This window comes from Bubalus bubalis, chromosome 23 (genome assembly GCF_019923935.1).
Source record: "Bubalus bubalis isolate 160015118507 breed Murrah chromosome 23, NDDB_SH_1, whole genome shotgun sequence".
Classification (NCBI taxonomy): domain Eukaryota; kingdom Metazoa; phylum Chordata; class Mammalia; order Artiodactyla; family Bovidae; genus Bubalus; species Bubalus bubalis.
In genome coordinates this window covers 42137008-42161211 of record NC_059179.1, presented here as the reverse complement: position 1 = coordinate 42161211, position 24204 = coordinate 42137008, and positions in this window count along the sequence as shown.

The following is a 24204-nucleotide window of genomic DNA, read 5'->3' as shown; positions in this document are numbered from 1 at the left end:
GAAAACCTTTCTGAACTTTCGGAGAAATGAGCCTCTCTCCTCTGTGACCCCACTGCTCTCCAGTTTGAAATTATTTAGGGGCATCTCTGTCAAGGGACCATGACTTCCTCAAGGACAGGGACCATATCTTAATTATCTTGATAATCTCAGCCTCCAGCACAGTGGCCTGGAGACTTATAGAAATAATGACCTGGGGACTTCCCTGGAGGTCCAGTGGTTAAGTTTCTGTGCTCCCAATGCAGGGGGCACAGGTCCAAACCCTTGGTAAGAAACAGATCCTACATGCCACACAGTGCAACAAAGGAAAGAAAAAAGAAACCGCCAAAGTGTTTTCGAGAGTGGCTATACCATTGTACATTCCTACCAGCAATAAGGGCCTTCCCAGGTGGTGCTTCCCAGATGGCATCACCAACTTGATAGACATGAGTTTGAGCAGGCTCTGGGAGTTGATGATGGATGGGGAAGCCTGGAATGCTGCAGTCCAGTTCAGTTCAGTCACTCAGTCATGTCAGATTCATTGCAACCCCGTGGACTGCAGTACGCCAGGCCTCCTTGTCCATCACCAACTTGCAGAGCTTACTCAAACTCATGTCCATTGAGTCGGTGATGCCATCCAACCATCTCATCCTGTCATCCCCTCCTCCTCCTGCCTTCAATCTTTCCCAGCATCAGGGTCTTTTCCAATGAGTCAGTTCTTCACATCGGGTGGCCAAAGTATTGGAGTTTCAGCTTCAGCATTAGTCCTTCCAATGAATATTCAGGACTGACTTCCTGTAAAATTGACTGTTTGGATCTCCTTGCAGTTCAAGAGACTCTCAAGAGTCTTCAACACCACAGTTCAAAAGCATCAATTCTTCAGCACTCAGCTTTCTTTAAAATCCAACTCTTACATCCATACATGACCACTGGAAAAAAACATAGCTTTGACTAGATGGACCTTTGTTGGCAAAGTAAAGTGTCTGCTTTTTAGTATGCTCTTTAAGTTGGTCAAATTTTTCTTCCAAGGAGCAAATGTGTGGGGTCGCAAAGAGTCGGACACAACTGAGTGACTGAACTGAACTGAACAGGTGGCACTAGTGATAAAGAACTGCCTCCCAGTGCAGGAGACATAAGAGATGTGGGTTTGATCCCTGGAGAATCCCCATGGACAGAGGAGCCTGGCGAGCTACACTCTAAAGAGTGGCAAAGAGTCAGACACGACTGAAGCCACTTAGCACACACGCACGTAACAGCAATAAATCAGTGATGCAGTTTCTCAGGCGTACACCACCCAAAAAAGAAAGAATGACCGGTTTCTGGGAGGCGGGACTCCTGCCAGGGACAGTGGGGACACCTGGGGGCAGACCTGGCTTTGGGAAGGGCGGCTGGCAGGAACTCAGCATGCTCCACGAAGGCACCTGACAGGTAGTCCCAGAGGGACAGACTGGGTGTGAGCATGGCTTGCAGCTGCCCAGGCCTCACTGTTGACAGTAATCCCAATGTCCTAAATCCAAGTTCCTGGCTTAACTTGGGATGCCGAGCCCCACATGGCACCTGTGGAGATGCGCTCAGGAACTTGGGAGGATGGAACCCTGAAACAGGGTGTCAGCGGGCCCTCTGCTCTGAGGGACTAGGGGCTCCTAACTCTGACATGGCCCAGAACTCTGTCTCAAGAACTGCCACGTGGCCCCCATCCCTCATGATTGCCACACCCCTTCCAGTAGGACATTTGGCATTACCCAGGTTGCTGGGTGAGTGGGATTCAGTGGACTTCCTGCTGCAGGGTTCCTTTTTCTGATTTCTCTCTTGTCCTTCACTTACATCACTTAAATAAAGCTACAGATACAGTTCTTAATTCTACATGGCAACCCAATAGCATGACTTAGAAAGCTCAGTCTCTGAGTTAACAGCTCTTCAACAGTTGATGCTTTAGGTCATAGATGATTAGCATTGCTTAGAAATTCTGCTTTCTCAAAGACCTAAATGTTCACATCTCTGTGATCTAAGCTTTCTGACCCCCAATGCTGTTGCAAAGGGCTGCTGTTCAGAGCTCAAATCGACCGCTTACTGGCTGTGTAACTGAACCACTCAATCACATGTTCTGTGCTTCCGTTTCCTCTCTGTCAGACGGTCTCTGTGCTGCATAGCGGTTGTCAGGATGAGGCTTAGTGCCTGGCAAGTGCTCAGTAAGGCTACCACCATGGTGTCCACCTGACCATTGAAGAAGCCTCATGCTCCTCCCTTCTCCAGACTCATCCCTGGGTTCATCATCTTTATTTCCTAACAGCAACAACAAGATTTGCTCTGGGCGCTCTCCTGCTTATCCTGAAATGCCCTCTTCTGTTTCATTCTGCTGCCCACATGCCGCCCGCCAGACTGTTTGTTTTGGATGCAAGAGGGCAGCCAGGGAGTGGCAGGCTTGCCCATGCGGTTCCTTGAAACAAAAGCTGCTCCCTGAGTCACTGCTGGGAGAAGTCAGCACATCCAAGCACCTACATAGGCATGTCAGAGGTAGGATACTCTGTGGGCAGGACTGTGGGGGTGCAGGGTGGGTGCTCAGGCAGAGTAGCAGGGACAGAGGGTTTGTAGGCCAAGCACGTGGTGTCAGCTTTGTCTTGGGGGATTTGGAGAAGAGGCGTGAAAACATTTTAAATAAAAAAGGGAAGTGATCAGAGTTGTGGGTTAGAAAAGTCCTCTGAATTCTTTGATGAGTCTTTTGGGAAGGAAAGACCCCACCAAGATTCCAGTATCTTCTCCTTCCTTTGCCCTGCACAGGTTGTCTGCTCTAGCCAACCCCCTGCACAGATTCTCTGCACCCCTACCCCACTGGAGTGCTCTTCACATGGCAACATTTTCCCTGTAGTTAGGGCCTGGCTTGATTCTTCCTCTTCCAGAAATTCTTTCCTACCCCTCAGCACATGTTCACGGCTCTCTTCCCAGACCCCAGGGTTCTTTCCCAAACCCCGGGGGCCAGCGCCACTCGGAACTTGCTACTCTGTGGGGCTAACTCTTGGAGCACGCAATGCTGTGGAAAGAACAAAGCTGTGCAGTCAGCAAATCTAAGTTCAAGTTCAGGTTCTGTCTTTAGCAACTTGTGCTCTTCAGCATCTCCCTCAACCTCTCTGAGCCACACTTCAATCACTTGCTCAATAGGACCATACGATGTAAACTTCAGGACTGGGATAAGCACCAAAAGAACTAAAAGCACACTGTAAATAGTGATTAAAAAAGTAAAATGATCTTTATTTCTAGATAACATGATTGCCTATCCACAAAATCCGGCGAAATTTACCCCAAAAAGCTAGTCAGATTAGTTTATGGTGGCAGAATACAGAAGCAATACACAAAAACAATTTTATTTCTATATACCATCAAGTAAGAGAAGCCAGACCCACACACAGGAAAAACATAAATAGAGAAGGGAAAAAAAAAAAAAACCCCACTGCTCTCCCATGGGAATTCCTTGGTGGTCCAGTGTTTAGGACTATATGCTCTTATTGCCGAGGTCCTGGGTTCAATCCCTGGTCAGGGCACTAAGATTCCCACATGCCATGCAGTGCAGCCGAGAACAAACAAACAATCCACTACTCTCCCTCCAAAAAACATACTCCATGATTCCAGTTTTATGATAGAAACTGTGGAAAATGCAAACTAGTTTATCATGGTGGTGGTGAAGTCACTAAGTTGTGTCCGACTCTGGCAACCCCATGGACTGTATCCTGCCAGCCTCCTCTGTCCATGGGATTCTCCAGGCAAGGATACTGGAGTGGGCTGCCATTTCCTTCTCCAAAACTAATTTATAGTTACAGAGAAATTAGAAGATGGAGAGGTAAAGTGGGGCAAGAGGAGGGATTGCAAAGTTTGAGGTGCAATGAAAATGTTCACTGTTGTGATGGTGTTGCTGTGCAAACAATGATGGTAAACAAAGAAACGGGAAGAGGCATGGGCTGCAAAGCCAGGGAGACCTAGGGTGGGACCTTGGCTCTGGCTCCCACTGGTTGACTGTCTCTAGGCAGGTCAAGAGTCTATGGGCTTGCTTTTCTCCTCTGTAGGTGGGGAGCTTAGTACTTGCCTCTGGGATTAATGTGGAGGTCAGATATGTTAAGAGGTTGGCACATTGCCCGGCACATAGTAGACTGGCAATAGATGTTAGCACCATGCCCTCCTCATTGCCAAACAGCAGTACTTTGGACATGGGAATACCTATGTGTCTATTGATTGCCTGGCTGATTTAATTATGGACCATACCAATAAAGGGATGGATAGGTAGGTAGATGGGTAGGTAGATTGGTGGATGAGTGGACTGGTGGACAAATGTCTAACTGAATAAACTAATAAATAAATGAGTGGATGACCAAACGGATAGCTGAAAAAAAATCAAGAAGCAAAGGAATGCCTGAATGAATGAATGATGAATGGAGTGAGTACATCACTAAATGAGTGACAGGAGGGACCTGGCAGTAAATGACTGATCTCCTTCAGGCCAGAGGCCCACCCTCCCCCCGGCCTTCATGGTATGAGTAAAGCACCAGTTACCTTGAAGGCTCTCTCTTAGCGGCGGCCAGGTGCCCCTGCCAGGTAACCAGGGTAACCAGGTTCTTGAAGAGAGGCAGCTGTTGGCTCCTTGGCAATCCCCCCTAGGCCTATCGTGGCAACAAGGACAAATGTTCTGGCATTGCATGGACTAGAGGCAGTGCCCTCTCTGAGCTGCCACTGGGCAAGCTCGGACCGGGTGCTCTCCCAGCTTGGACTGGGGCTGTATCCTTGGTGGTCATCGACTTCCTGCTGAGGAAGGGGGCATCTGGCCTGAGAAGGCTAAGGAGGTGGATTAGACTCCTAGGAAAGGAGGCCCTGCAGAGAGGCCCCCATCCTGCTGATTGTGAGCTCGTGGGTCAGGAGATGGCTCCGTCAGCCACAGCAGCCTCTTGGGGGCAAGGAACAAAGACCCATTTGCAACAGCGCCCTGACTGAGGAGCCATTCACAACACAGGCCCCAATTCTTACAATGTCTGTGGGAGGCAGCCTGGCAGTACTTGCCTCTCTGTCAACCCATTTATAGATAAAGAGGCCCTGATAGGAAAAAAAGACTTGCCCAAGGTATGAGAGTGCAACAGCAGAGAATGAAACCCACCCCCCGCCACCCCATCTCTCCATACCTCCACCCTTCTCTGCAGACTTCGTGTGTGTGTGCTTAATCGTTCAATCATGTTCAACTCTTTGCAACCCTATGGTCTGTAGCCCACCAGGCTCCTCGGTCCTTGGAATTCTCCAGGCAAGAATACTGGAGTGGGTAAGCATGCCCTTCTCCAGGGGGAATCTTACTGACCCAGGGTATAGAACCCAGGTCTCGTGCATTGCAGGCAGATTCCTGACTATCTGAGCCACCAGGGAAGCCTGTCTCTACTGGCCACAGGGGACTCAGTTACAAAGCAGGAGGAGGATATCCTCTGGCTACCCCAAACAGGTTGCTTTTTGTTGCTACTCTTCTAAAATTGTGCTGAACTCATTGCCTGAGTCACTCTCCAACTGGCTAGCTGAGAAGAATCTGTCTCTGAAGCCTCAGGTCACTTTGTTCAAGTCCTTCTTTCCTCCTCCCTGAGTTGCAGGTAAGTCTTGTCTTCTCTCTGCTGCTGGGCCTGAGCACTTCAGTGGAGAGCAGGGCCCTTCTTCCACCACCCTTCACCCCCGCCTCCCCCCACACCTGTCACGTCTAACACGTCTCCAAAGTGGCCACTGAAGTTCCCATGGCAAGTTAGTGAAAGAGCTGAGTTGGCCCAAAGATAAACAGCCAAACAAGACACAGCCCCTCCTCTCAGGAGGCAAAAGCAGAAGACTTCTAGAAACAACTGTGTCTAACCCCAAAAGTGCAGATTTCTAAAGGTGGAGTTCTAGGCAGCAGGACATGTCTGCAGACAGGTAATCAAGCCACAGGCTCTTTTCAGAGGTTTCATCACAGAGTCATCACCCATTCCGTCCAGGCAGAATTCTCAAGTGTATCACCTTTCATTTTTCTTAGGACAAACGTGCCCTTTTCTCTGCTCTGTTGGCTTTTCATTCAGGAAGAGTGGGCAAAAATATCCTTTAATTTACCAAAAATGCTTTTTAAATGCATCAGCCAACTCAGGACTATCTGGGAAGATAATGGTTTTTTTCCCTTCATAATTATGGAGTAAATTTCAGCCAAGATGAATTTAAACGATGTTCGTGGGGTGTAGTTTTTTTTTTAATTAATTTCATCCATCATGACTAAGCCATTGAACTTTCACAGCTCCAGACCATTCTTAGAGTATCTCTTGCCTTATTCAAAGCCAGTCTCAAACAATCTTCAGCTGGATAACAAGAGGTGGGTCTTTTTTTTCCAGCAGGAAAGTGGGTGAGAGTTCTGGAGTCGGACGGTCCTGGGCTCAAGTCTTGGCTCTGCTGGTGCTTGGCTGTGTGGCTTGTATACCTGTGGTGGATTCATTTTGATATTTGGCAAAACTAATACAATTATGTAAAGTTTAAAAAAAAATTAAATTAAATTAAATTTAAAAATAAATAAATAAATAAATAAAATGACAATACTCCCCCCCCCCCAAAAAAAAAGAAAAGAAACTGCTCCTTAACCTCTCTGTGCCTGTCTCCTTGACTTATTTGTCAAGGGCAGATAAAGATGTTATCTGGAACTTTGCAGGGTTATTTAACGATTAAATGAAATGATGTATGTGAGGGGTCTGTCACAGTAAACTCAATAGATCTTAGTTATTGCTATTATTCTAATACAAAGGCAACATTATCTTTATTTTGTTGTCACTATTTGTTGCTGTTCAGTTGCCCAGTTGTGTCCAACACTTTGTGACCCCAAGGACTGCAGCACGCCAGGCCTCCCTGTCCCTCACCCTCTCCAAAGTTTGCCCAAGTTCATGTCCATTGCTTCAGTGATGCCATCCAGCCATCTCATCCTTTGATGCCCTCCTCTCTTTCTGCCCTCAATCTTTCCCAGCATTAGGGTCTTTTCCAATGAGTCAGCTGTTTGCATCAGATGACCAAAATACTGGAGCTTTGGCTTCAGCATCAATTCTTCCAATGAGTATTCAGGGTCGATTTCCCTTAAGATTGACTGGTTTGATCTTGCTGTCCAGAGGACTTTCAGGAGTCTTCTCTAGCACCACAGTTCAAAGGCATCAATTCTTTGGCGCTCTGCCTTCTTTACAGTACAGCTCTCACAATACGTGACCACTGGGAAGACCATAGCTTTGACTATACAGACCTTTGTCAGCAGAGTAATGTCTCTGATTTTCAACAAACTGTCTAAGTTTGTCATCACTTTCCTGCCAAGAAGCAACTGCCTTCTGATTTCATGGCTACAGTCACCGTCTACAGTGATTTTAGAGCCCAAGAGGAAGAAATCTGTCACTATATCACTCTATCCTTTATCTTTTTATCCCTTTATCCCTTTCATCCCTTTATTCGTTATCCCTTATGATTTGGCTACTCCCTCCCCACAGGGCTTCCCAGGTGGCACAGTTGATAAAAAGTCTGCCTGCCAATGCAGCAGATGCTAGTTCGATTCCTGGGTTGGGAAGATCCCCTGGAGAAGGAAATGGCAACCCACTCCAGTATTCTTGCCTGGGAAATACTATGGACAGAGGAGCCTGGAGGGCTACAGTCCATGGGGTCACAGAGAGTCAAACGCAACTGAGCAATTAAATAACAACTATCCTAGGTACTGGGAGAAGGCAATGGCAACCCACTCCAGTACTCTTGCCTGGAAAATCCCATGGACAGAGGAGCCTGGTAGGGGGCAGTCCATGGGGTCCCTAGGAGTCGGACACGACTGAGGGACTTCACTTTCACTTTCATGCATTGGAGAAGGAAATGGCAATCCACTCCAGTATTCTTGCCTGGAGAATCCCAGGGATGGAGGAGCCTGCTGGGCTGCGTCTATGGGGTCGCACAGAGTCAGACATGACTGAAGCGACTTAGCAGCAGCAGCAGCAGCAGCATCCTAGGTACTTGGGATATACCAGTGAAAAATACAAAGATTCCCATTCTAGTTCTCTGGTTCTCCAGTTCTGGCTGGATGTGGTAAGTGGGCACAGGGAGAGGGGGACAGATAAACAAAAAGAATGAGTAGATTATATGGTACATGGAAGGTGAAATAGTCAAGCCAAGTGAAGGGGATTAGGGATGCCAAGAAGGGGCGGGTGCGGTCAGGCTTGGTCTCAAAGAGAAGGTGATACTTGTGTACACACTTGAAGGAGGTGAAGGAATGAACCACATCAGTGTTCTCAGGAGAGGCGCCCAGGCTGTGCTGTTTGTGCAAAGAGCATCCCAAGAGCCTATGTGACAGAATATTTTAAACTTCAGGCATTAAAAAGACACCACCTGGACCCATGAGCCTTTGAAAGTGTTCAGAACCAGAAGAGAAGAATCTATTAGCTTCAAAATTAAAAATAACCATATTGAAATTAATAAACATTGAATTATATGTCCACCTGTAATATAGCATTTTGTCAACTTCCTTAATTGTTGAGTTTCTCAATCGCGTGTTTGAATGTCTTAATGTTTAATAACAGAGATTAGATTTCTTTTACTTCACAAGAAGTTCCCAAACATATATGACTGTTAAGAAATCATAGACAGCCTACAGTAAATTATTTATTAAATAAATTATTTATATATTTATGAATTACAGTAAACAAATAATTTATTATAAATTATATTATCATTTATTATTATTAATGATTTATTTATAAACACAGTAAATATTTATTAAAAGCAAATTTATAAAAGTCCTTGTAAAATTTGTAGCAAAATAGACTTGCTTTGATGTGTAATGGGCTAAGTTTTAATATATTTGATGTAATAAGGAGCAGAACCTGTGAAAGTAAGATTAGGTCCAAGATGACTTTAAAATAGTCCTGCATCCAGTGTTGGCATCATCCCACAAGAATGGGTCACGTTTCAGCAAACAAACAAAGAAATGTAAATAGTCCAGTCTCAGCCCAGATACTCTGAGTCTCCCTGGGCGGGGGCTCAGCAGTCTGCATCAGCAGCTTTCCAAGCGATCCTGATGCGTGCACACTCAGGTTGCAAGGCTATTTGTGTGACCGGCTTCTTGCTCTAACTTCACAGTTTCAAGGCACAGAGGTTACCCTTGAGGTTGGCAAGTCCTCAGCCAGGGATCGCCTCTGAAGATCTCCAAGAGGCTCACATCAAGAACATCTGAGATTTTTGAGGGCTGGCTCCCGATTTCCAGAGGAGCTGAACTTGCATGAACAAAAGGATTCTCCAGCTCGCTCCCCTCCACAGATTTTGAAATTCTAGAATCACTCAGGATGCCCAGTTCTGAAAAAGGCTTTCAGAGGAAAACTCACAGTGACGCTAAGAACCTTTTGTGAGATCTGTGTAGACACCCATTGACCAGGAGAAACCTTCCAGAGTTTTCTTTTTTTTTTTAATTAGTTTATTTTTTTGACATATACACACTGCTGTATTTATTTAATTTTGGCTGTGCTGGGTCTTCTTTGCTGCATGCGGGCAGGGAGTGGGGGCTACTCTCTACTTCTGGCGCTCTAGCTTCTCACTGCAGTGACTTCTCTTGTTGCAGATCACGGGCTCTAAGCTCACAGCCTTCAGTGGCTGTGGCACAGGGGCTCAGTAATTGTGGTTCTCGGGTCCTAGAGCATGAAGACTTCAGTGGTTGTGGCAAGTGGGCTCAGTTGCTCTGTGGCACGTGGAATCTTCCTGGACTGGGGATCGAACCCATGTCCCCTGTGTTGGCCGCCGGATTCTTATCCACAGCGCCAGGGGAAAGCCTTCCTTAATGTGTGACTAGAGGAGCCAAGTTAGAGAATAAAGAAGGCAAGGCAGTGGCAAGGACAGAGAGATGCCGTGGGCGATGATGTTACAAAACATGGCCAAGGAGGAGGTGGGGAGAGAAAGACCCTGAAAGAGACACACGTCCCTCTCCCGCCCCATCTCTCCAGCCCCGCAGGGAAGAGTAAGCTGAAATGTGGCAGGAGAACCAGGGCAACGCTTCCAGAGCTTTCCACTGACCCCAGCTCAGGCTATCCTGATGGAAAATCAGTTCACTGGCTTCCTGTGCCTTTTCCACTCGGCTGGTTCCTGAGATTTTCCAGCCCAGTGAGCAGTGGATTTAGATGAGCAGCAGGAAGAAAACAGGAGAGAGAGATGGGGCAGGGAGAGCCTGGAAGGCTTCAGGGCAGCCACCCTAGGGGGTGACCAGGAGATGAGACCTGGGACCTAGAGGCCAGCAGTGTGAGGATCCAGGGAGGAATGTTCCAGGGAGAGGACAGAAAGCCCAAGGGCTCAGAGTGGGGAAGGACTCAATGCTCAAGCAGCAGGAAGAAGCTCGGAGTGTTGGGAGGTATGGGGAGCAGGTAAAGGGTTAAGGTGAATCCACCGGGGGGTGCGGGGGGTGGCGGAGGAAGGTGGGCCTTGCAGGATCCCTGTGCCAAGGTGAGGAATTGAAATGGCATCCATCAATACTCAGCTGGGGTTGCCGGATAAAATAGATGGCAGTTAAATCTGAATTTCAAATAAGTTTTATACTAAAAAATCATTCATGTGTTACCTGGAATTCAAATTTAGCTGGCATTCTATGTTTTTATTTGTGAAATGTATTTTCCAAGTCCTATTTGAAAGGCAGTAAAGGGTTTTAAGTGGGTTTCCCAGGTGGTGCTAGTGGTAAAGAACACACCTGCCAATGCAGGAGACTTAAAGAGAGTTCGATCCCTGGATGGGGAAGATCCCCTGGAGCAGGGCATGGCAACTGACTCCAGTGTTCCTTGCCCGGAGAATCCCATGGACAAAAGACTCTAGCGGGCTACAAGCCATAGGGTCACAAAGAGTCGGACACGACTGAAACAACTTAGCAGAGAGGGTTTTAAGTGGGCTTCGCAGGTGGCGCTAGTGGTAAAGAACCTGCCTGCCAATGCAGGAGATGTAAGAGATCCAGGTTGGTCCCCTGGAGAACGGCATGGCAACCCACTCCAATATTTCTTGCTGGGAGAATCCCATGGACAGAGGAGCCTGGAGGGCTATAGTTCATAGGGTCACAAAGAGTCAGACACAACTCAAATGACTTAGGATGCACAGAGGGTTTTAAAACAATGGAATGACAATTTGATCTAATTTGTAGCCTGATTGGGTTGTGGGGTCTGTTCTGTGGGCTGTGGGCTGCGGGGTGGGGAGGCATGAGGAGAAGTGGGAATTGCAGATCAGGAGGGAAAAGAGGCTGCTTGACCAGGCTGGTAGCTGAGGAGCACAGCTGGGCAGGTGAGCGTCTGCTCATAAGGACAGGCCACCCACTCGGGGTTTGTTGACTGACTAATTGAGCAGAAGAGACCCCAATCCTAGGGCTACCCCCAGTGGGCAGGGCACCCTTGCCATCAGCTTGAGTGCTGATGGGTTAACAAAACTCTCTAAGACACCTGTGCTTGAGAAGTCTTGTGACACCCAGCATCTTGCTGGGTCACTGGAGTTGATGGCTGTCTGGGTGGACCCAGAAAGAGAGTGCCCAAGAGGAGGAGGAACTCTCAGAGAGTCATACGTGAGTATTAGGGAATAAGCTACATTATGAAATGTTAGGTGTGGTCACATCTGTGCAGGGAGTGGAGTGAACCGGGTCAGTGGACCTTCAGGGAGCAGATGTCCCAGAGGGAAAATCTGACTAGTGACAGGAAGGCCAGATAGTGGCCAAGGCTTCACCAGTGACACCATCGCAGAGTGTCCACATTCCAGTAGCTTGAGTTCGCCTCCCCGAGTGCTCACTGCATGACTTCTTTGAGGAAGTTTCAGGGGAACTTTGTGTCTTTGGCTCAAATCTCTTAGTGCTGCCTGTGCTGTGCCGTGCTATACTTAGTTGCTCAGTTGTGTCCAACTCTTTGCGACCCCCCTGGACTGTAGCCTGCCAGGCTCCTCTGTCCATGGGGATTCTCCAGGCAAGAATACTGGAGTGGGTTGCCATGCCCTCCCCCAAGGGATCTTTCCAATCCAGGGATCGAACCCAGGTCTCCTGCATTGCAGGCGGATTCTTTTACTGTCTGAGTCACGAGGGAAGCCCCAGAATCCTGGAGTGGGTAGCCTATCCCTTTTTCATGGTAACTTCCTGACCTAGGAATCGAACTGGTGTCTCCGGCATTGCAGGTGGATTCTTTACCAGCTGAGCTACCAGGGAAGCCCAGTGATGCCTGTGAGGGCAAGGCATCCCGCTCCGGTATTCTTACCTGGAGAATCCCCATGGACAGAGGAGCCCGGTGGGCTATGGTCCACAGGGTTGCAAAGAGATGGACACCACTGAAGCGACTGAGCACACACGCATGCTGCTGCATGCAAGGCTCCAAGGGGGCTGTTTCTCCACTGCCACCTGGACAGTGACCAGGCCAAGGCTGAGGTCAGCCAGCGGTCTTGAGACGCAGGCTTCAGGGTGCCAGGACATGCCCGGCCATGTCTCCTGGGCCTTAGCCAGGCTGTGGTGTGTCTAGAAATGGGACAAATGCTGCCTACACCCTCTGTGTCCTGCCTCGTCACTGGGCCCCAGAGCAGGACAGCTTGTCCCCATGAGGCCGTCTCCAGAGCCTCTCCCCACTGCCCTGGCACCAAATCTGGTGACCAGGCAGGGTCCAGTCGTAGCTGTGCTCCAGCCACACAGCCGCTCGCCTCGGGGGCACCTTCCCTTGGGCAAAGAAGCTCATGCAAAGAGACACCTGTAGTCAGCCTCCTTGCCAGCTTATCAGGCACACCCACTGCCTTTGGCCTCACCTGCTCTGACAACGTTACAGCAAATCCTTCTCCCTGTGGAGGACTGTATATCTTCACATCATCCTGTATTCATTTCCTGTGGCCGCTATGATGAATTACCACAATCTCAGTGACCTAAAACCACATCCATGTATACTCCCCTACAGGTGTGGCGGCCAGCGTCACTGGGATAAAATCAAGGTGTCGGCAAGGCTGGTTCTTCCTGGGGCCTCTAGGGAAGAAGCTGATCCTCACCGCCTCTGGCTTCCAGAGTCTGCTAACATTCCCTGGCTTGTGGCCACATCACTCCAGTGTCTGCTTCTACTGTCTCCTCACTTTCCACCTCTCCAATCTGCTGCCCCACCTCCTCTTATAAGACCCTGATGCCTGCCTCGGGCCCATCTGGATAATCGAGAATAATCTCCCCATCTCAAAATCCTTAATGTAATCACTCCTGCAAATTCCCCTTTGCCATGTCGGGTAACATTCAGAGGCTCTGTGGATCAGGACATGGATATCTTATTTCCAGTATTCTGCCTGCCACACACCCCCATCCATCACAGCATCTCATCTTCTTGGTGGCTCTGGGAGGCTGAAACACTGAGGCTCAGGAAGGTTACTTGATTTTCTGAAAGTCACACAGCTAGAAGGTTGAAGGAAAGGGGAAGTGGACTCCAGGTCTGTGTGATCCTAACTACAGGCTACATAGTCATTTAAGAGGCGACCAAGGCACTTGCATCATCAAAGAGGTCTTTGGTGTTTTCCTTCTGAGATTTCTGCTCTTCAACGTGCCCGGGCTGGCCTTTGGCCCTCCTTCTTTTCTCGGGGGTTAAGATTTGAGTGTCTGTCTGAGCACAAAGGGAACACCTGCAGCCTGTCCTAGTTTGAGGAGTGACCCACATTCGAAGAAGGAGCTCGGCAAGCCACGCTGGGTCTCCGGTCTTCACGGCAGTTCAAGGGTTGCTCACACGCACGCTCACATGTGGTTTGGTAAATGATTTTCTCAGTTAACCCATGAGTTAGTAAGCTTCCTGTTACTTAAGGAAATGCCTCAGACCCCAGGGACCTTCAGCCTTGATTCAACAGCCAGGAGAAGTGGGGAGGAAATGGGGACTCATCTCTTGGGTGCTGAAACCAGCAGAAAAAAAAAAAAAAGACTCTGGGGGCAACGTTATGTTGTGTTAAGGAAGGCATTACAGATTCGATATTTAGTTGGTGTTAGAGGGGGATAGAAAGCGTTATTCACTCCCTGGGTATCTCAAGGGCACATAAAGGAGCAGCCGCACCTGCCTGCCGGGAAACATGCTCAGCCACATTAAGACAGCTTGACTCACGCAGAGCTTGCTGGGGAAGCCAGGCAGTTGGCCAGGCTGCTCAGTGATGCGGAGACAAAGAGGAGTTAATCACTGTGTTCGAGACTCACTGAGGCCTTTCTGCGGCTCTGGGTCGACACATGACAGCTCCCCTGCTGCTGGCTGCCCTCCCACCCCACGCCCAGGAGTCCGGCTTCCTGGTTGGTTTTGTGTGATGCTTGGCTCGAACGGTCTCTCCTTAAGGGGGTCCAGGAGTCAATCGGGCCCCTTTTTTAGGGTGAGAAATGGGTCAGGGGAAGATAGCTCCGGGTGGCCGAGAAACCAGGAAATCCTGTTCAGTGAAATAAAAGCTGAAGCTATCTTTGCTTCAGATCGCATCAGCTCCGAGAATGGATTGACCTGCCTCTCAAATGTGGCTGGTGGGAAGTGACTGGGACTTAGAGAAGCAGGAAGGCTCACTGCTGGTGGAAAGAAAAAGTGTACTATCCACATTACAGAGCAATTTTACGATTTGCCCTTGGACCCACCAACTTCATATAAAGTGAAACTGAAAGTTGCTCAGTGGTGTGTGACTCTTTGTGACCCCATGGACTATACAGCCCATGGAATTCTCCAGGCCAGAATACTGGAGTGGGTAGCCTTCTCCTTTTCCAGGGGATCTTCCCAACCCAGGGATCGAACCCAGGTATCCCATATTGGAGGCGGATTCTTTACCAGCTGAGCCACAAGGGAAGCCCAAGAATACTGGAGTGGGTAGCCTATCCCTTCTCCAGCGGATCTTCCCAACCCAGAAATCGAACTGGGGTCTCCTGCATTGCAGCTGGATTCTTTGCCAACTGAGGTATCAGAGAAGCCCAACTTTATATAAAGGTGTATTTAAAATATGCATACTTGATGGAGAAGGAAATGGCAACCCACTCCAGTATTCTTGCCTGGAGAATCCCATAGACAGAGGAGCCTGGTAGGCTACAGTCCATGTGGTCGCAAGAGTCGGACACGACTTAGTGCACTATCTCACCCCAGAGATCCTGCCACATATACCACAAAAACCAAACATCCCCCAATGACCTTGGCCCCACTGCTCCAATCACTCCCAGGTGGGAATTCAGGCACATGTCCACAGAGGTCACAGACAACATACATACGGTTCTGTTATGTCCCATATATTACCCTTTCATGTCCCAAGGAAGACATTTTCTCTTAGAGATTTTCATTTAGTGTATCTTTAAAAAATCTTGCGTTAAACTTGCCTCCATCTTTTTCTTGGGTAAGGACAACCCAGAAATGGCCCTTTTGTGTCTGTGATGTTGCCATTCACAGCTTTCTTGATAGGCCTAGTACAATCTTGAGAACAGGGTTGCTGTATGCTGAATGTCAGATGGTAGCTCTTAGCTTTGCCTATCTTAGGTAGTTATGCTGTGCATTTTTTATTGGTGTACCATGTTTGATTTTGTCCCTAATACCTTTGAAGTTTTTCTGAGAAATGAATAATGCAACATGAACTTATTAAATTACATTTTAAGCCTTTAAAAAAATAAAATAAAATAAAATATGCATACTTGAATTAGATCACATAGGTTTTTAGAATTTGTTCTGGTTTTCCAATTAATAGTATACCTGGAAATCTTGCCACTAGAACACTTCAACAATAACTTTTCGATGATTGCATGGTGAACAGTATTCTAATTCCTACTGTTGGACAGCGAAGATCATGCTGATGTGTTGCCCTGTAAACAATGCTGCAAGGAGCAACTGGTAACTAAGTCATTGGCTCTTTTCTGGATTTCATTTTCATCAATATAAATGCCTAATGTGGATTTGTTTAATCAAAAGGCTACTTTTTCAGTACTCTATTATTTCTGTGTGATAAGCCACCCCAAAACCTAGTGGCTTAAAACAGCAATTAACTATTTCTGATGATTCTGAGAAATAGGGCTTTCCTGGTGGCTCAGAAGGTAAAGCATCTGCCTGCAATGCAGGAGACCCGGGTTCGATCCCTGGGTCAGGAAGGTCCCCTGGAGAAGGAAATGGCAACTCACTCTAGTACTCTTGCCTGGAAAATTCTATGGATGGAGGAACCTGGTAGGCTGTCAGTCCATGGGGTTGCAAAGAGTCAAACACGGCTGAGCGACTTCACTTTCTTTCTTGTCACTTTCATGATTCTGAGGGTTACTTAGAGAAATCGTTCTCAGGGGAATACCCTTCTGGGGTTATTCACACAACCGTAATCCCCTGGAGGGTGCAATGGGCTGGAAGGTTCCAGGTGGCCTTATTCACAGGTCTGGCAGTTGGAGCTGACAGTTGGATGAAACCTCAGTTCTTCATGTGGCCTCTCAGCCTCCAGTAGGCTAGCCTGGACTGCTGCACAATTTGGTTCTGGGGCTCCCAGAGGACCAGGGTGGAGGCTGCAAGCCCCTGTGGTCCCAACTCCTGAACTCACATGATGTTACTTCTGTCACATTCTTTGGCCAAAGCAAGGCCCAGGGCCAACCCACATTCAGGAGGTTGAGAAAGAGACTCTGTCTCTCAATGAGTGGAGAAGCAAGGCCAAGAGGCACAGACACAGGGAGGTGGGATTCACTGAGGACCTTCTTATAATCTCAATGGTAAAGAACTGGCCTGTGATGCAGCCAACACAGGTTTGATCCCTGGGTCAGGATGATCCCCTGGAGAAGGAAATGGCAACTCACTCCAGTATTCTTGCCTGGAAAATCCCATGGACAGAGGAGGAGCCTGGCGGGCTACAGTCCATGGAGTTGCAAGAGTCAGACACAACTTAGCGACTAAACCATCACCATAGTAATTTACATCCTAAGACATTTTCTAAAATGTTTCATATTACCCTCAGAAAGGCAGTACCGATTGACACTGCCACCAGCCAGCGTCCTTTGGGAATATTTATTTTTAAACAAACTGGGGCAAGCACTTCTGGAAGATTGCACACAGCATGCGGCAGCAGTGGAGGCTCCTGTCTCCTGAGTGGCCACGGTCATACCCTGGGGGGTCACCCGGGCACAACAGCACAGCCAGCATCCGTGCAGGGCGGTGAGGGGCTGGTCATTCCCTTCGGGCAGAGCAGGGGCTGAGCTCTGTCTCTCCTCGTCTGTCTGTCTGTCACTCCTGCCCAAGCCCTTCCACTCTCCCCAGACCATCACAAAATGCTCTTAAGTGTTCAGCTTCCTTCCCACTCTGTGCCACCCCGGTCTCCACCTCTGTGCCATATATCATTCAGAATGATCTTTCAAGGCACACGTTTCGTTTGCAAATCCCTCTGATGTCCAGCCCATCACAGCTCCAGCCACTTCTGCCTGCTGCCCTGGCTCTGGCCACTTGGCCTTCTTCCTTGTCCTCCAATGAAGCTGGCTCCTCTGCCCATGTACTTGTCTGGACTGAATTTCCTGAGCCCCCAACTTTTCCTTTTTTAAAGAAACAGCTTTACTGAGATATATAATTCATGTATCATACAATTCACCCATTGAAATGTCCAGCAATGATCTTTAGTATATTTACAGTTTAGCAACCATCACTATCAATTTCAGAACATTTTCATCATCTCAAACAGAAACCCTATACCCTTTAGCTGTCACCCCTCTTCTCTCTCCAGCCTTGTCCTTCCTCCAGCTCTAAGCAACCACTACACTACTCTGTGTCTATTTTCCTGTTCTGGTATTTCATATGCGAGGAACCATATAGAGCTTTTTGTGTGTGTGGCTGGCTTCTTTCGCTTAACATCATGTTGTCAAGGTTCATTCACCTTATAGCATGTATTAGTAGGTACTTCATTCCTATCTACAGCTGAACAATATTCCATTGAAGGCATCACCAACTCAGTGAACATGAATTTGAGCAAATCCAGGAGATAGCAAGGGACAGAGGAACTTGGCTAGATGCAATCCATGGGGTCGAAGAGTCAGACATGACTTAACAACTGAACAATGGCTCTACTAAATTTGTTTATCTGTTTATCAGCTGATAGACATTTGGGTTTTTTTCACCTTTTGGCTACTATGAATAATGAACATTTTTAAAAGGTAGGAATATGGATGATTTTTTTTTATTTAAAAATATTTTCCTGTGTTTTCCACAAAGAAAACACATTTATAAAAGAGGAAATATGATCAAACAGCAGGGATAAATGAAATGAATAATGAACACTTGTGCACAAGTTTCTGTGTGGACATATGTTTTCGTGTCTTTTGGGTATATACTTGGTGGAATTGCTGGATCATATGGCACCTCTATGTTTAATCATTTGAGGAACTGCCAGACTGTTTCCCAAAGTGGCTGCACCATTTCACATTCATTTTCATCATCATCATTTCACCACCAGCAGCAGCATATGAGGGTTCCGATTTTTCCACCCTAACCCATTTTAATTCCACTCCTACTCAAGTTTCAGCCCAGGTGTTACTTCCGTGTGGAGGGCTCTCGCTGGGCCGTGCACACCCTCCTGGGACCTAGGTCAGCTTCTTTGCTTTAAGCGTTCATAGAGGTGGGCTTCCTCTCTCCAGGGCACTGAGGCATCAGTCAGTGCAAGGATTCCATCAACACCCATCTCTCCCCACACTGTGGGCTCCATGAGGGTGGAGACTGTGTTGTTCCCTTTGAAGCCCTGACCCATGCCCGGTCCACAGTGGCCGCCCACGGGAACTCTTGGCATGAACGAATGAGTCAGGGTTGAAAGCACAAAAGGTACATGACTCATTCAGAGTCACCAAGTAGAGCCCTGGGAGCCTTTCATCCTATTCCATCCTGTCCAACATGGTAAAGCTTTAGTCGCTCAGTCGTGTTTGATTCTTTGCAACCCTATGGACTGTAGCCCGCCAGGTTCCTCTGTACATGGGATTATCTCAGCAAGGATACTGGAGTGGGTAGCCATTCCCTTCTCCAGGGGATCTTCCCCACCCAGGGATTGAACCCAGGTCTCCTGCATTACAGGCAGATTCTCTACCATCTGAGCCACCAGGGAAGTCCAATATAGTAACCACCAGCCAAATATGGCCACTGAACACTTGAAATGTGGCCAGTGCCACTGAGAAATTAAGTTGTTGGTTTTATTTCACTTTGAATGAAATTTAAATAATTGTCAGTGCAGGTAAAACTGGGGTATCACTGGAACCTTCGACACAAGAACTGAGTCCTGCTTCCTGGACATCAGAAGCCTCCTCTCCCCCAACATGCTTCTCCCTGCCCCTAAGGAGGCGGCCCGCAGACCAGGCAAATGTTTGGGTTGGCCAAAGGGTGAGCCTCAGGCACGGCTGGCCACTGCCGCTCCCTCCTTCAGGACCTGGGGAGAGACCAAAATGCTCAGTGCTCTCGGGGGAGGGGGATCTCTAAAAACTGGAAGGACCCGATCCTGTTCCTTCTACTTGAACTTATGGCTATTTAAATTCAACTACATTAAGATGAAATAAACTTAACTCAATTTCTCGGTCACACTAGCCTCATTTCAGTGCAGTGGCTACATGAGGCTAGTGGCTTCCATGTAGGCCAGGGTGGATATAGGGCCTGTCCATCACTGCAGAAAGTTTTGTTGGACAGCCCTGCCCCAGAGGTTTCCCTGCAGAGGGTTCTCTCCTGTCTCCTCCAGGAGAGTCCATCCTGCCTGCCTCCCAGGTCTCAAGGCCTCGGAGCTTGTGGGCCAGACTCCCACACATTCCAGGCCATCCCCCTGTGTGCACATGGGGCTGGGACTTCTCCCACCCAGTTCCTGGGGAGCCCACCCTTCCCCACCAGCAGCTCTGCAGGCCCCAGCACGCCCCCTTCTGATCCCAGGCTTACAAGCAAAAATTTCCTCTCGTCTGATACGCTGGTCTCCAGGATGTAAAACTCTCAAAAGAAAAAAGAGGGAAAAAAGCCTCTGTTCTTTCTAATTCACTCTCAACCTGATGAGCTCATGGGAAAAGACAGTTCATTTCTTCCCCGGGTCCTCTTTTTCCTGGTCATAGGTACAGCCATTCACTTCCATTCTTCTCCTCTCATGGAATCAGAGGACTCAGTGAATGATTGTAACTGGGAAGGTCTACTGTTGGGGGCCAGAGTGAGGCACTCGGCCCGTGGCAAAGGTCATGAGGAAGGAGGCTCGACATATGCAAAGGCGGGATCGAGCCTCAGGAGTCCCCCTGGAAATCCTCGAGCATCTACCCCCATAACCAGAGCCTGCCTACTTTACTACTTTGTGCTCTCACCTACACCTCTGACTTTACGGGGGGCTGTCCCCCACCACCTCTTTCGGAGAAGGAGTTAACCTAGAGCTCCAGTTGATGAAAACCCCTGGGTGTGACAAGAGTGTTTTAACCTACAAACTCCTCTGAAGGTTCTCTAGCCTGCCTGACAGGCTTGTCCGGCCACATGTGATTGCTCACAGCCTCCCAACCGTGAGAGGCACGAGATGCTTTAAACCTTCTAAAAACAGGTTCCTTAGAAAAGTTAGAAAACCATTAGTATAAGTATAGTGGGCTGATTAGAAATTGTATTGGTGAAGGGTTTTTCATTTGTTGAGCCAATGTTTGTTGCTAAGTCTCCACATCCCCTGCCCTTACACACATTAATGAATATATAGAAGAACTAAGTATTAACCTTTGATATTAATCACGTTAGACCTTAGGCTAAGTAAATTCTTTCCTTAACTAAAACCCACTACACCCTCACCCTATAGGAATGTAACTTTATTTGGGTGGTGTCTGTTTTAAGAATAATCACCCCTGGAGAAATAAATGTCCTGGTTGACTGACCGCTGTCACAAGGAGAGGGTCATAAACTGTCAGCAGGCCCCCTGGCCAGAAGATGATGCAACACCCCTAAGGCCTCTGTATACATTTGTATGAAGCACCTGACTTTGATAAAAGTCAGGACTGCTGACCCCGCGTGACTTTTGCATACCATCTCAGTGTATAAAAGTAGACCATGGAAAATAAAGAATTGGGATCAGTTTCTCGAAATACTGGTCTCCCCATGTCGCTCTCTCTCTCACTCTGGCTGAGTCTCCATCTGGAGCGCGGAACCCGCCATGCTTGCTAATTATGCCTGGGCTTCTAAGATCTGACTGGGGAGGTCTCAGTGTCTCCTCTCCTTTGGGAGAACGGAAGGACGCCTGAGGCCTACGTAAGTGGTGCAAGCTTCTTGTCTTGAAGTTTTATTGGTCTCCCGCGTAAACCAAGATACTCAGCCTCTTTTCTCCACTGAATTTTCCTACTGAGCTATCCTCATTCTATTACTCTTTACATCTTTAATTAATATCTAATTGAAGCTATTGTATCCTGATCCTCGCTGACGCCGTCCCCGCTTCGAACTCCCTGAATCAGCCGGGGCTGGACCCCGGCAGTCTACCAAGAGTGCCTGTCTCGACTTTTTCATTTTGCATAGTGGGAAACACCCAGAGGAGGAAAATTACTTGACCAATATCACGGAGCATCCATCTTGACCTAATAAATACTGTGCTGTGCTTAGTCGCTCAGTCGTGTCTGACTCTTTGCAACTGCATGGATTGCAGCCCGCCAGACTCCTCTGTCCATTGGGATTCTCCAGGCAAGAATACTGGGGTGGGTTGCAATAAATACTGAATGACTCCAAACATTAAGGAGGAACAGAGACAAATTTTATCAAGCTCCTTCTATGTGTTGGGTGCTTTACCAATCACATCAACTTATTTAACACTACAGGTCTTATGGCCCAATTCAGATTAGACTCTGAGATTCAAGAAGTTAGGTGACTTATCTAAAGCAACACAGCTAGTAAGGGGACAGAGCTAGGACTCAAACCCTTGTCTTGCTACTTCAGGACCCCAAAGAGTTGCTATGCACAAAGTGAATCCTAGGCTATCTCTGTTGGGGGAAGGTTTGGGGAGGTGAGCCAGATGGTGGATGACGGGATAAGAACAAATAGAGAAGGTCATGGATGTAGCATTTAACATGTTATGTTGACCAACACTTGCGGTCACTGCTTTTGGCATTGTGACTATGGGTTTCTTAAATTCCAGTCTAAGAAGTTCTCAAGTGTAAGATCATCTTAAGAATTTTTTGTCTCGATTGCTACTTCCCAGGTCCAGAGATTTTGTGATGTGAACACTGCTGATGTTTGCATGACCAGAGCTTCACCTGGGATGTAAAAAGTTCCCTCTGAACCACTTAAGCAAGGAGAACCTGCAAGATGGGTTTTTAGGTTGCAAATTTCTGCCACTGAAACTCCGGTTCCCACTTTTGAGGCAGACCTCGCCCCCTAGTGGAAAGGGGTGGACTCTGCATCACAATAAATGGTCCACCCATAGGAGAAGTGGAAGTGAAAGTCGCTCAGTCCGGTCTTGACTCTTTGCGACCCCATGGACTATACAACCCATGGAATTCTCCAGGCCAGAATACTGAAGATTCCCTTCTCCAGGGGATCTTCCCAATCCAGGAAAAGCCCAAGCCTCCCGCCCTGCAGGCCGATTCTTTACCAGCTGAGCCACAAGGGAAGCCCAAGAATACTGGATGGGGTAGCCTATCCCTTCTCAAGCGGATCTTCCTGACCCAGGAATCGAACCGGGGTCTCCTGCATTGCTGGTGGATTCTGTACCAGCTGAGCTACCATGCTTAACCCATAGGGGAGAGCCTCATTAATGTTCTCTATTTCATATTACAGGAAATTTAGTTTTAAAAATAAAATTGGCCAATGTGGTGAAATAGATTCACAGGTTTGTTGCTGTTGTTGAATTTTTTTTCACTGGTGGAGGAAGACAGTTGGGTGTGTGGGGCTCAGTGGGGAACCCTGCTGGGGAACTGACATATTCAGATCAGAGTTGTTTCTGGGTGTGACCCCAGACCTCCTGCATCAAGACCTCCCAGCAGCCCAGGAGTTAAAATGCAGGTTCTTGCCAATGAATAGCCCTGTTGGGGTGAGTATTAGGTGTTCAAGAAATACTTCAATGAAACACCTTAAAACTTTTGGGTCTTCCCAGGTGCTGCTAATGGTAAAGAACCTGCCTGCCAGTGCAGGAGACGTAAGAGACAAGGGTTCAGTCCTTGGGTTGGGAAGATCCCCTGGACAGGGGCATGGTAACCCACTGCAGGATTCTTGCCTGGAGAATCCTATGGACAGAGGAGCCTGGTGGGTTATGGTCCATAGGGCCGCAAAGAGTCGGACACGACTGAAGCGACTTAGCACACAGCACAAAACTTTCACCTCTTCTCAGTGGGCTGTGGAGGGAAGTGGAAACAGGTGGGCTCTCTGGCCAGACCTGAGGGGCCTCCCCCAGCTCTGCCAGTCCGAGGAAACTGGGATGCACAAATTTTGAACTCGCTGAGGCTCAGCTGCCATCCTCTCCGAGGTGGAAAATATACCTACCTTGCGGAGTTGGGAGGATTCAGGAAGGACGTCGAGTGTAGCATCTTTGTAATTTTATTTATTTATTGGCTGTTCTGGGTCTTCATTGCTGCGTAGGCTTTTCTGTAGTTGTGATGTATGAGCTTCTCATTGTGAAAGCTTCTCTTACTGGGCCCGAGGGCTCAGTAGCTGTGGCTCCGGGACTCTAGATTACAGGCTCAGTAGTTCTGGCACAAGCGCCTAGTTGTTCCACAGCATCTTCCCAGACCAGGGAACAAACCCATGTTTCTGCTCTGGCAGGTAAATTATTTACCACTGAGCCACCAGGGAAGCCCAAGTGTAGCTTCTTCGAACCAGAACTGTCACTCTGGGCCTGACTCTCCCCACCCCATATGGAAATGACATCATCCCCTGTCCCTGATGCCCTAGGTCCGTTTTGAGTGTCTCCAACTGCTGTCCCTGGAGGCAAAGGATAAAGCCTCAGCCCTTTAGACCCTTCCCCATCCTCTGCGAGGATATCTTTCTCCCACATCCCTGGCTGTTGGACTCTCACAGTTCAACTAGTCACCCTACAGGGGCCTTTTTGGGAACTGATGTTCTGCAAGTTATTCCCAGTCCTACGCACTCTGGGAAAACTGACATTGCGTATTCCAAACAGCTGAGCCAGGACAGGGGTTTCCCTCAGCAAGTGGGCAATCGTTCATGTCTCAGCAGCACTTCCTCACAGCGTCTTCCCTCTTGGACATCTGCAGACTTGCTTTTCAGAAGCTTTTAATTCTTATCTTCCCTGTTACCCTCTGGACCATGGTAAAAATGCCACCAGGCTGCTCTGTCTTCAGACCCAGTGATGTCGATCCCCATCCCC